Source organism: Rhinolophus sinicus, chromosome 4, assembly GCF_057876585.1.
Source record: "Rhinolophus sinicus isolate RSI-liver-muscle chromosome 4, RSI-T2T, whole genome shotgun sequence".
Classification (NCBI taxonomy): Eukaryota; Metazoa; Chordata; class Mammalia; order Chiroptera; family Rhinolophidae; genus Rhinolophus; species Rhinolophus sinicus.
The window spans coordinates 14389635-14403332 of NC_142504.1; the positions used below are offsets into that span (position 1 = coordinate 14389635).

The 13698-nt window shown below is 40.7% G+C and overlaps 1 long non-coding RNA gene and 1 pseudogene across 1 annotated transcript in view; one reads left to right on the top strand and one right to left on the bottom strand.

Moving 5' to 3' along the window:
* Positions 1–324: 324 nt before the first annotated feature.
* LOC141573094 (uncharacterized) overlaps positions 325–13698 on the bottom strand; it is a 44318-nt gene continuing 30944 nt past the window's right edge. Inside the window, exons 2-3 of the long non-coding RNA XR_012498656.2 lie at positions 4501–4560; positions 325–537 (exon numbers count right to left, since the gene is read on the bottom strand). This is a non-coding gene — a long non-coding RNA (uncharacterized LOC141573094). The remainder of the gene's footprint in view (positions 538–4500; positions 4561–13698) is intronic.
* The window catches only part of LOC109444669 (kallikrein-1 pseudogene), a 34029-nt pseudogene continuing 27827 nt past the window's right edge, over positions 7497–13698 (top strand).

The following is a 13698-nucleotide window of genomic DNA, read 5'->3' on the forward strand; positions in this document are numbered from 1 at the left end:
ACTTTTCCCTTTGACTTGTCATGGTGTGCTCTTATTTGCAAAATGCGGTACTAAAATGTAAAATATTTTAAATTATTGGCATGAATTCTACTGCTGATCTTCATATTATGCAATGTCAGTTTTCAATGGAAATATAAGCGCACTGAACTTATATGCAGAATATCCCAAATTACACACAATTCGTATTTTTTACTTCATGCATGCACATGTATTTTGTCCTTATGAGAACAGTGAAAATTCTGCACGAAATGGTTTTCTTTCACTTCTGGATAAGTGCATATTCTACCAACACGCTACCAAAGGATACGTTTGGGTTCACCGGTTGTTTGTGTCTCCTGGCACTCCACTTCCTTTTGCATTCGAAGCAAATTCTGGAAAGCAAGTTTTCGAATGGAAAGCCTGGCCCCTTGGCGCTTTCAACTCCCTCGCGTGGTCCACGAGAATGTTGTGCTCAAGAGGCATCGCGAGCCCTGCCTGCGACTTCAGTGTATTCGAAAATTGCGCGAATGCTCAACGCATGCTCCACGTCCCATCAGACTTCACATACAAAACAAAAGTTCAAAAAAAAAATTAAGAATTTTAAGATGTTGACAGTAGAGCCTAAACCAAGTGTTGGCCTCTGAGCACCACGCCCTGGGCCACTGCACAAGTCACACACCCATGAAGCCCTCTCTGCCTTCCACCAGACTCCTACCTCGTTTTCTGGAATTCCCAGTCGGGAAGATGAGATAGTCGCAAGCCTCCAACAAGCTTTTCTCTATTCAGATACTCACTACCTGGCCTGTGCGAGCCTGGCTTAGGAAAATCCTTGCAGACAACCTCTTCCCTTCTCCACTTCCTTATGCGCTGCCCTTCAACATACCCATCCCAACCTTCCCCACTATTTCCAGACTTTGAAGAAATGCAGAATAGCTCCACTTCCAATTCAAAAGTAAAACAAAACAAAACAAAACCAAAAAGCTGCATTCCCATTTGCTCATATCTTTCCCTTTTCTCTTAAAACAGTGTTGATGCAATTGAGCAAATTTTGGTGAATCCTCACTGTTGCCAAATTTTAAAAGTTAGGTGGCAAAGAATAGAAGTCTCATTCATTGTATTACCTGGGCAGAACGTTAGGGCTGTAAGCCAGTTACTTTTCAAAAATCCCAGGCTGGAAATTTAAAAAAAAAATTTTTTTACGTACAATGCTACTTTATGTGAGTAAAGAAAGAGCTCACCTAAGGAAAAAAAAAAATCACAGGTTTTAGATGAAACCCATGCATTTCCATATGCAATGCAACCTGGTATTTAACTCTAGAGGGAAAAAATGACTAGGCCATGGAATAATAAAGAAAGGGGGGGAGGAGTTTATTAACATTTGTTAAATGATCCTGTAACACAGGCAGGTATTTGGTAACTTTTTTCACTCACTGAAGCACGATGGCTGAAGGAAAAAAAGACCTTTCTCTATTTTTTTTTTTTGGTGTTGTTGTTGTTGTTGTTATTGTTATTTTTCCCTTTCTATTTCCATCCTAGCTTTTCTAGAGTTCTTGAATTTGTAAAAAACTTAATGAAAAAACAAGACCACACAGCTAGCTGCTCTTGTGGGTCCATGATTTTTTTTTCTTCTTATTTTGCACCTGTACAGAAACATTCTCAGTTCAACTGCAGGAATTGGTAACTGTCTTAGTTAGGATGGGGGAAAGGTTGATGATTTCTTCTTTTGCTTTTTTGAAGCTTCAGAATGGCACCCTCAGCGAGCCTGCTAACCAAGCCACTTCCCTCCGAGATTTAAGATCAAAAGAGTTGAGTGTCCAGGTTCCCGCAGGTTTAAGCACCAACCTCTCTCTTAGACAGTGAATGAAAGACTGCACATACTTTTCCAAGAGCCCCGTTTTCTTCAGCATGTAACAGATTCAATATGTTGGGCAGAGCAGCAGGGCAACCTTCTACAGAATTCAGCAAACTCACGGGCCAGACAGACCACAGTGATAACTCGGTGGCAGGAGCACATTCCTCACTTTGTTCATTGGCCCCATTAATGAGCCCCTGAACGTGGCCACATTCCAACGAAAATCATGTGGGCCCTACTTACTCCTTTCCTGGAACTCTAAATGGACATCATTCTTCCTTCCTAGCTCCTGGGCAGCCTGTTGTGCTCTGAAGGTGGTTGTAATTCAGGGGGAAGGAAGCTGGGTGCCCTGACCGGTAAATATTTAATAATCATAGAACTCTCTATAGATCCATGCTCTTTTCCTTTATATCCTTTGGGAGCTGAGTACTTTGGAATAAAAAGTAACTCCTCAGAACTTAAAACACATTCAGAATAGACAAATCTACCGAGACAGAAAGTAGGTCAGTGGTTGCCAGGAGATGCGGGAAGGGGACAATGAGATGTTATTACTTAATGGCTATGGGTGTTCTTTTTGAGTGATGAAAAAGTTTTGAAACTCGAGAGAGGTGGTGATTGTACAACATTGTGAATGCACTAAATGCCACTGAATTGTATACTTTAGAATGGTTAGTTGTAGTATGTGAATGTCACCTCAATTTCTTAAAAAACACACACACACAAAAAAAAACACACTGTTCTCACAGATTTCATGACTATTCATCAATTCTCTTATGAGACCATTTCAGGGATATGTTTCACAGAAAATGTATACACCTAATGACTCTATAAGAAGAGAGTTTAACCATTAGCTTAGGAGACTGTTCAATAGGTATTATTTGATGAAAACAATGGTTTTTCTCAGTTACCTGAAAAGACTTCATCTCATCTTCCCTAAGTGAAGAGTGAATATGTCTCTCTTTAGATGAGGTTTTCTCACACAACAAAAACCACAAAAATTAGGTCGGAGATGCCAGAAGTGGTAGCACCGTGGTGCTGTGAGCCTCCTTGCTCGAAGTTCACGTGTGAATGGCTTTGGCTGTAGAGGAAACACGTCTGCTGGCTGGAACAACGGGGCCCAGTATGATGCCGGGTGCTCCAGCCCCCATGACGGACACACTTGCTTTGTCCAAGTGGAAAGACTCAGGCAACAGACATTAGTGACACCCTCCATCCCTTTGGTCTGAGGTTGGCTCCCTAGTCCCACAGTGCTCGACTTGTAAAGCAGGTGCCACATGAAGCAGTAATTTAAAAAACCCAGAAGTCACACATGCCAGACTATTACACAATCCAGCCCCGATGGGGACTTAAATATACCTCCTCATGAATGTTCCACCCTGTCAAATGCATGCAAAGCAAACTGCTAAGGTATGAGCTAATTGATTTGATCAATGTTTCTAGCTCTCTCTAAAACTTTGTTTTTAAAGAAATAGTCTAAGTGTGTCTATGTTTTAAAAGCGTATATTCAGTTCAACTCTTTGTCACACCCACTGTGACAGAGGCCTAACCCCAACTGGCTTGGTGCCTGAGCTGCATGAGCTTCTGCGTCTCCATAAACCCTTATTTACTAACTCAGGACTGCCCAGCTGCTACGTCCAGTCTAAGTTTTAGATTTGCCTGGTATATAATTAGTGCTGAATTGTTGGTTTGTTTTCCAAGGAAAAACATATAGCATACAATAAAATTTAGAAAACCTCCCAGCACTTTTTATAATATCATAGAAGCATAGAACCAAAGAGACTATAGAGAGTTTCTTTGCCAAATGTCCTCATTTTAGAAATGAAGTCGAAGAGAGGTTGAGTGACTTCCCCAACGTGGGTTAGAGATGGTGTCAGAGTAGGAGCCAGGTCTCTGATCCCACTTCATTGGTGGTGGCCCACCCATTTGTCTTTCTTCACTTAAGAGGCTCTGAAGACAAGGGATGATGCAATTCCAGAAATATACCATGATATCATATTTTAAATTATTTTTCCACACAGGGTATAATGAAAAGAAAAGAAAAAAAAAGCAAACCACAACAGTACCTTAGAAATCTGCATCACGTCTCACACATGTCTCTGCCCTGGCATTAGGCAAACCCAGCAGGCCAGGGTCTTGTTGAAACCTTAAAACAAACCAGGCCAATCCTGAGGTCTAGACAGGCCCCAGACAGGGTTTCCCGAAGCTTTGAAATGCGATTTTAGAACTGGGTAATTTAGAGGCAATTTAACCCAGAAACCAAACTGACATTCAGACCATTTATTTTGAAAACATTTTTAAAGCATCTACTCACCCCTTTAAAATACGATTTTGTGTTTTACTTGGGGCAGACCAACTGGAATTGCAATGATTAAGGTTCAGAGTCACTAACTCTTAGTAAGTTCTAAACACAGAAAAGGCAGCCTCCTTCCTAGGTGCGTATACCCAGGATCCAGGAGAAACTTGCTTTGTCGAAGAATATTCTAAAAATCACGTTTAACTTTTACACTGCTTTTGCAACAGTAGAGGGCTATACTTTTAGGTTGTATCTGCATATTAAAGAGTTGCAGGAAGAAGTTGGACTACAGCTTGTGTTCAAGGCAGCCAAATTACTCATCGATTCAAAAGCATCATTGGTGTAGAACTCAGCCTTGCAATTAGCGGGTACTTACAACTTCTTTGTAGTGAAACTTCTGTTCTAGGGTGCATAGACTGGGCCATAATCTTCTTTTCTGTAAAACAACCAGGAACCACAATTAGGAAGATGCCAGAAATCCTATCACATTCTAACTGCTGGGTATTAAGTGGAATTCCCAGTATGTGGAGAAGCAACTGTTGCTATTTCAGACTCATTTTCCTTTGTGAATTCTACTCAACGCTGGGACAATTTTATTTTTCAAATGAATGACAATGCTGGATGGGAAAGACTGGCCAAAATTATCTGAATCAGATCATGCTGAGGGTGAATACGTGGTTCTTAAAGTTTAGACCTTGGGAAAACACAGTTACTCTCTCTCAACAATATGTGGGAAACAGTATCAGGCTGTGATGGCTCTGTAGTCTCTGGGTTCCTTCTTTTAATCCTTTTTAGTCATTTTAAATTCAGCTTTTTAAAAGTCTTAGTCCAATTGCCTTCGGGAACAATAAAGTGGCAATTAGGTATAACAAAGGCATAGAACAGACACAATTACTTATTGCCATAGTAAAAGAAAAAAGATGGGTCTATGAACCTATCAAGCAAACCTGCAAAATGGAATGGGCTGCGGGACCTCATGAAAAATGTACCCAAATATTTGCAGAATGTACTTTTGGCTACCTCCCTCTTGAGATATTAAACCATTTTCTTTTACCAGAGAATTTACTACCATTACATTTTATATTAATTTAACAACTTTGATCAGGCAATCATCATTTATTTGCCTAAATTACCAGTCCCTTAGTACTTCATCGGCAAAGGGAACTATTTCATAGAACACGAGGCAAAGCCTCTAATTACTATTAGAGCATAATTTAAAGTAACTTCAACAGGTATTGTAATTTTGACCAATTGAGTTACTAATTTGGAAAATCGATTATCTCCTGGACCTCTTCAATTTGCTGCCTCATTTAATTGGCAGTGGCTGTCCAATTACACATCTGGCACAGTAGTTGTGTTTGCATCTGCATGTCTTCAGCCAATCAGCCAACTGAGCCCACTTGTCAGGTAACAGTTGTGCAGGTTTGAAGGCTTTGATACATTTGTGGATCAAGTCATTTTTACAATTTATATCAAATTATTCACAAACTTGGGCCGGCCTGGTGGCTCAGGCGGTTAGAGCTCCATGCTCCTAACTCTGAAGGCTGCCAGTTTGATTCCCACATCCGCCAGTGGGCTCTCAACCACAAGGTTGCCGGTTCAATTCGAGTCCCGCAAGGGATGGTGGACAGTGCCCCCTGCAACTAAGATTGAACATGGCACCTCGAGCTGAGCTGCCTCCCGAATGACTCAGTTGGTTGGAGCACGGGCTCTCAACCACAAGGTTGCTGGTTCGACTCCTGCAAGGGATGGTGAGCTGCACCCCTGCAACTAGCAATGGCAACTGGACCTGGAGCTGAGCTGCACCCTCCGCAACTAAGATTGAAAGGACAACAACTTGACTTGAAAAAAAGGCCTGGAAGTACACACTGTTCCCCAATAAAGTCCTGTTCCCCTTCCCCAATAAAATAAAAATAAAATTGAAAAAAAAAGTATTCACAAACTTTTCTCCTCATGTAACCTTCCTCTGCCATTCATCTAAAAATTTTAAAATGTTCAAGCAATTTTATTCATATAATTCATCTCCATTCCTCCCTCTGGCCCTGATTTCCAAAGACACCCAATCTAAAAAAAAAAAAGGGGGGGGTGGGGAAACAACCTACTAGTGGCAAAAACAGAAAATCAAATGTCATCCAACACTGCAGGGTGAAATTAGTACAATCCTGTACTATTACTTACAATGTAAATTATACACATCTTTGAAAAGCAGCAGGGCCATTGGAGTCATAAAATGTCCATGCACTTTGATCCACTTCTAGAGTTTTATCCTCAGGAAATAATTCCATAGAGGAAAAAAATCTATATTCCAGAGATGTTCCTTCCAATGCTGACTTTAACAGTAACAAACAACAATAAAAACGCAAACAAAAACTGAAGCAAAAAATGTCAACTATAGAGACATATTTAAATAAACTACGTCAAAAAAATAAAACACGTAACCATTCAACATGAAAATTATTAAGACTATGCAGAAATACGGAAAATGTCTATGTTAAATGAAATAAGCAAACTATGAAATGAGACAATTGCAACAATGTACAGATGAGTGCCCATATTCCTTATATAAAAGGAAGAGTAAGTACTGTAGTCTCTTAGAGCAAAACCAAAGTGCTTTGGGAGATGAAGACAAGGATCTATCACGCCATTTGGGAAACTGTAGAGATGGCCCGTAAAATTGGCATTCAAAGGTTCCAGAAAGTTGAGAAGGGGTTACTGTGGAGGGGCACGTTCAGTGCCAAAGAAAAGATGTGTCATATTTGAGGACGATGGAGGGTTTGATTTGGCTGCATTGTGGGGCATGGACATGGGATGGGGGACATATTTGCCTGGAAGGAGAAGCCAGCATCTTCCTGTGGAGTGCTAAAGGTTAACGTTTCTTTCTGGAAGCAGTGAGAGAAGCTGAGCATTTCAGAAAAGAGGAGGCCACATGCTATAAGTAGACTGAGACTTGGAGGAACTGGGTTTGAATCCTACTTCTGTCGGGTGATAACTTTGTGGCCTTGGGCACGTTACTTAAGCATTTTGAGTCCTGGTTTCCTCACCTCTGCTATGACAGTCATACCTACATCTTAGGGTGGTTGTGGCAATTAAAGACAATACATATATAAAGTTCTTGGTACCTAACAGGTACTACATAGATTGCATTTACCACTGCTATTAATCAGAGTAATCTGATATCAGAGAGCAGCATAGATTTGAGTCAAGAGAAGAAGGTGTGGGGAGAACCACTTTAGGTCCTTACTCTGCTAGACTACACACAAAAAGAAATGAAGTCTGAAGAAAAATAAAACACATAACTGTTCAACATGGAAATTAGGAAGACTATGCAGAAACAGGGAAAATGTCTATGATATTAAACAGACGAGTGGAAAGATGACGCCGCGTCAAGAAACACCACGGAAGAAGACCCTGGAAGGCTGGGCCAGGGTGAATCCAGGTTTGCTGGGGTATGAAGCATATGCAATTGGGAGTCCTTTTCAAAGAAAAAGAATAAAATATTCAATATAAAAGTGAATATTTATTTAGAACAAGAAATTGTAACAAATTACAAAATCGAGAAACCTAACAAATATCACTAGCATCACAAAACCATATTTTTAAAAATCAACTGCCTGACAAACGTCTATGATTCTTGTTTGTGTACATTTTGGGCTATATATTCCTTGATTGTTTCTTCATATGACCAGTATTTTATTAATACCATTTTCTATAGAGAGAATAGAAAGGTAACTCAGTCTTTCCTCTAGCATGGTTGATCGAAAAAATTTTTCTATTATTGATAGTTTAGAAAAGTTTCTTTTGGCCCACAGCTCATTATTGGTGGAGTTATGTAAAACTGTAGGATTGCTTTCAAACTGAAAAACATTTTATTAAGTTTCTTTCATATGTGAGTTGTTAGAGACACATTTACTATTTACAGTCCTGTTCCAGGTCTGTGCCATACAAACACAAGCTGATAATTCTATTTTCCATTATTCCCATTACAAAAGAAAACTACTGTATAGTGAACTCACAATTGTATAGGTGCACTGCATTTTAGAATATATTCCTGAGAGGCGAGACCTGGTATGTTAACCAGGTGTTAATGAGAAGTGAATTCTCCGCTCATGATTTTACATGTCTGAGAAACTGAAAACACATTCCACAGATGAGCTTCTGTCCCCCACGCATTCACATCTTGTTTCTCCTCCGCACCTGCTTCTTCATGGTAGGAAACCAGGTGATTCAGCACAGGGGCAGTACGAATATACTAGAAGCCATCCCTGACATTGGGACAATTACCAATAACTAAATCTAAACAGAAGTGCCACCAAAACACATAAATATGTTCCATTAATCCCAAATAAATGCATCCCCAAACTCAATTTAACATCGCTTTTGCCCCGTCTCCAAACTGGCACTTGACAAGAGGGAAAGTGTGGCTGAAGGGAAGTTAGAGTGGAAAGAGGCATCTGAAACATCTTGTGTTTCCAAATTTTACAAAAACATGTGGCCTTCACAAAAACGCATTGCTGGGGCCCCTGCCAGAGCCCTGGAAAAGAGAGCTGTGCACAAGAGGGGCCCCGAATGCAAGCTTCATCTGCTTCTTAGTACATCTGTCTCTTTCAGCAATGATTGACTAAAGGAAGTGGACAGAGAAACAGGAAATAAGATTATGGACACCAGTGAGGGGGCAAATTATGGTGCCATTAAGGCAAGAAAGAAAATCAAGATGAAAAGGAACAGGGTTAGTTTTGTTGTGTTAAACAATGGTTAGGGAGGAGTAATAGTAAGTCTTACCTTAAATACAGTGAGTTGAAGATGCCCGTGGCACCTCCAAGCAGATGTCAAGCAGGCAAAATTACTTTAAGGTCTAAAATCAGAGACTCTCTGATTAACTAAAAATAATCCTCCGAGTTCTCAACCTGCTCCTGCGATGTGTTTCCATTCTCGATCCTTTCTTTAATTCCTGACTTGGCCATTCTACCTTTTAACTGAAAGCTGATGTACTGATAGTTTTTGAACAACAGCCAAAAGACAAACTGGTAGCCTGAGATGACTGTGGCTGGAGTGTGGGTAAGGATCTTGCCATAAAGCTTCGGGAAAATTGCAAAGTCCTCCTGTCTGTTCGTTGTCTTAAATAATTCACAGCACCTCCAGTGTTTTAAAAGGGTCCTATGACACAGAAGCAGCAGGAATCTCCATTTACTCTTCTCTTTCTGCCAATTCTCCTAGCTTGGAATAAAAATAAAAGAGATGATAGATAGGTCACTTATTATCTTGGTCTTCATTTAGACTATTTTGTCTACAGTGCAAACAGAGTAATCAGTGAATGAGTCAACAATGAGAAGCATTGTGGCCACTGTACACAACTGTAAATTCATGCTCATGGAGGCCAACGCTGCTTGACAGACTATTTTTCACGTCTATTACTTTTGCTGTCTGTTTCTGTCCTCGTCTATTGATAGTTATTGCATCTTGTATTATTGTTCCATGTAGCGATTGTGGCTACCCGTTAACAATACAATGATATAAGAAATTAAATATTAATAGGCAATTTATAAAAGGGCTGAAATTTTACATTCCAATAGATAAAACTGAAAAATGGAGCATGGAAAAGGCTATACGGTTCGGAAGGCTGTTTCTCACTGAATGTGGAAATCAGAAGCATTCCAATGCTTTTAGTGTTGCCTAAGGATGAACAGAAGTTAAAACCTAAGTGTCTCCAGTGGAAACTGGGAATCACCAGCTGGCATGACAAGAACAATGTTAGATAATCTTTGTTTTGCCCTTTTTGAAAAAAAGACTAAAGTCACAAGGCTCATTTCAACTGACAAGACGACAAAAAGAGTAAATTAGGGGGGAAAACGATCCGAAGCAATTCTAAACAAATCACTCTTACAGGACTTGATAACACTCATTTTAAAAGAACTTTTTCTCTCCCCTTTCATTGTTTCGATTCTGATGGAGGCATGTAGCTCATCCTAGTTCTTGCTTCATCTGGGTCAGAGGTTAACAGTTTTACAATACAGGGAGAAATCTATTGTCACAAAATTCTGGCCTAACTAGATTTAAGATCCTAGTCTTGCCCACAATGCTATTCTCATGGAATTGGCTTTCATTCAGTCAAAAAGGCTGATTGGGCCTCCTACGTGCCAGGCACTGGGCCAGGGAAGGTGATGGGCACCAGATCTAAGGTGGTGGTAGTGGTAAGGGAAAGAGGGATAGATGGTAAGCATTCTGGTTTCTATCGCTATGTTACAGCTTACCCCAGAATTTAGTGGCTTAAAAGAACAACGATCACGTTATCATCTCTCGTGGTTTCCGTGAGTGGGAATTTGGGATGGGCTCAGCTAGGCAGTATGTCTAGGCAGTGGCTACCACAGTTGTAGTCAGATGGTGAAGCCTGCAAAGCAGAGGGATGCAGCAGCGGCAGCCAGCCAAGCACCTTTGTCTCTACATGGAGTCTCAGGCCCTTTCCATGTCGTTCACCCACATGTGATAGTTTGGGCTTCTCCACAACATGAGGCCTTTTGCTGATAAGTTCCAAGGAGCAAGGGGGAACCTGAATCGCCTTTTGTGGTTTAACCTTGGAAATCACATGGTGCCACTTGCATCACTCTATTGGTCAAAATAGTCGCAGAAGTCTAGTGTCAAGGAGAAGAGACATAGACCCAACTCTCAATGGGAGGTATGCCAAAGAATTTGTGGACATATTTTAAAACTACCACAGTAAGGGATTAGGATTGACCGGATTTAGTGACTGGATTTGGGGAGTGAGGAATACGGAGTAGAAGACGACTCCAAAATTAGTCCCCTGATATCTTACTCTGTTCAGGCTCCTATAACAAAATACTATAGACTGGGTGGCTTAAACAACAAGCACGTATTACTCATAGTTCAAGAGGCTGGGAAGCTAGGAAGATAAAAGTAGATTTGATGTCTGGTGAGGGCCCTCTTCCTGGTTCATAGGTAGCTCACATGGCAGAAGAGACAAGAGAGCTCTATGGATTCTCATTTAGAAGGTCACTAATCCCATTCATAAGGGCTTCATCCTCATGACCTAATCACCTCCCAAAGGCCTCACCTCCTAGTACCATCACATCCAGGGTTAAGATTTCAACATATGAATTTGGTGGGGGCATGAACATTCAGACCATGACTCCTGGGTCAGTGGCAATGTTCCCAACCAAGATATGGAATTCAGGAGGAAGAAGAGGTTTGATGAGAAAGAGGTAAATTTAGGACATGTCTAAGCAAAGATGACAGGCAAGACAAAGTTAGAAACTTATGTCTGGACCCCAGGAGAAAGTTAGAGCTAGAGACAGAAATCTGGGAATGACTGGTATTTATGGAGCCATAGGCTTAAATGGAATTTCCCAGGGAGCGTACGTAGATCAAAAATAGAAGTCTAGGCAAAGGGAATAAAATTTTGAGGCCATTTGAGTGTCCCCAACCACTAGACTACATCTATCCCAAGCAGATATAAACATAACTGACACCACATGAGTTCCTTGGTAGGTGAGTGGATATTGAATACAACTGGCAGCTGGTGGGGGTTAGGGGTGGGGTGCACCATGATGATGGTGGAGGACTGAACTGGGGCTGTCTGATCCCAAGGCTCATGCTCTTCCCCCCACTAAACCACCTCCCTCCTTGCTGTGTGTTCCCTTTTCACAGGAACATTTAACAGGCATCACCCAGTTGCTGTTTATCAGCTGCCCACCTCTCCCAACCCTTGGTTTCTTTCTCTTTTGCTAAAATCTACACTGAGACTGATTCTCAAGTATGCCCGTCTGTCTGACAGATGGAGACAGACTACTCATGTGTACTTACTCATGCGTACATAGCTTGCACTGTGCTTTTTAATTCAAATATCTACCTCCCCTCTCTCCAGAAAAGGAACGAGAATCTCTTCTATATACCTCTTGACTTTTATTGTTCTTTTTTCAAGTGATTGGGGCTAAATTATTTACACTCAGATTGAATTTGACTTTCTGAGACCTTCATCAAATCACTCAATGTTTTCTACCTAAATACCAAACCTTGTATAAAAAGCCAGGTCACCTGCCCCCTTGATTTTAGTGGAGAGCTAAAGATTAATTTGAAAACATAGAGTTTTTTAAGCATAAATATGGGCTCTTTTGATGCTCTCAAAAATCCTGTGAAGCAGATAAACAAAACAGGTATTATTATTATTATTATTATTATTATTATTATTATTCCTGTTTCTATTACTGAAGAAATGGAGGCTAGGGCAGTTCCAATCACTTGTCCCCAAAACACTACACTGACGGAGGTAGCCCAAATGCAAACCCAGGTCTCCTGCTATGACACCATGACGCACTGCTTCTCCTAGGCCTGTTATAATCTTCAGGTGACAGAATTGTTTGTAATGGAAATAGACATTGTGAAGAATCAATACTAAATCAAGAGGATATCAGCCAGATGGTGCTACGATCCCGGTTCCACTGAAGTTATTCATTTCTAGGATTCTTTTCGTTTGTTGTTTTTTAGGAACAGCACTGATACCTTTCTTACCCTAATTTTCTGAGGATGTGGTGTCTTGGGGCATTTCTCTGGAATAGTACCTTATTAATCACTAATACAGTCCTGGCTTTCATTTTAATCATGCATCCAGACATTGAGGGGGAAACTGAGAGTTTAATCTTCCAGATTCTTGTGGCCAACTTTACATCCTGTTATTAAAATAACTCCTTTCTGGGGAGGTACCATGAAGGCAGAAAGAGAACGCTACTGGCTGCAAAATGAGATGGAAGGACTTCTGCCACTTTAGCCTGAGGCCTTTCCTGGCCCTACCTTATTTAAAAACACTCGCTCACAACCTCCTTTGATTTATACTGCTGTGGCTCAACTGTTTTGAAAGGCTGATGTTGTGGAATCCTTAAGTCATCGGTGACCTAGGTCACTAAAGACAGGGGCAATTTAGTAAAAGTATTAATTGAAACTCTCCTGACAAGCCCTGCTCTTCTAGATAAAGTCACACATCAAATCCATACAGGCCGCTGGGCTATTCTGAGCAGCCTGAGATTTTCAATATCTCATAAACAGGCCCCTCAATCACTACAATCTAATAAGGCTATAATCATCATTGACACTATAATGATTAAAATGAATAAAACCCATTAAGAAAAGTCATGTTGAGTTATTAAAAGTTTCGCTCTGTGTGATATGTAATCTTTTATCCATTTTTTATGATGAAATCTGTAACCATCTATCCACAAAAGACCATTAATTTACTGCTCTGTGGATGTTACCATGCTCTTTAGTTTAACAGCTTATCATTGATTTCTTGAGGGAGATATTATATTTGGAGAAATACACATGGAACAAAAGCCCAAATGTTGCTGTAAATTTCCCACTGACAGGATGATCAAAGTATTTTGGTCTGGTCTGCAGCCCAGGGTTGGCGAACAAGTTTTCTGGAGCAGAGAGAGCCCTCCGGCTACCAGGCAGCAGATATGTGTTTTGGGGCACTGGAAATGCTTCTAAGAGAAGGTCATGTGCACGATGTTGGGGGGGTGGAGGGTGGGCAGGGGGGAGGAACAATAAAATGTCCATTAACTGGAGCCTA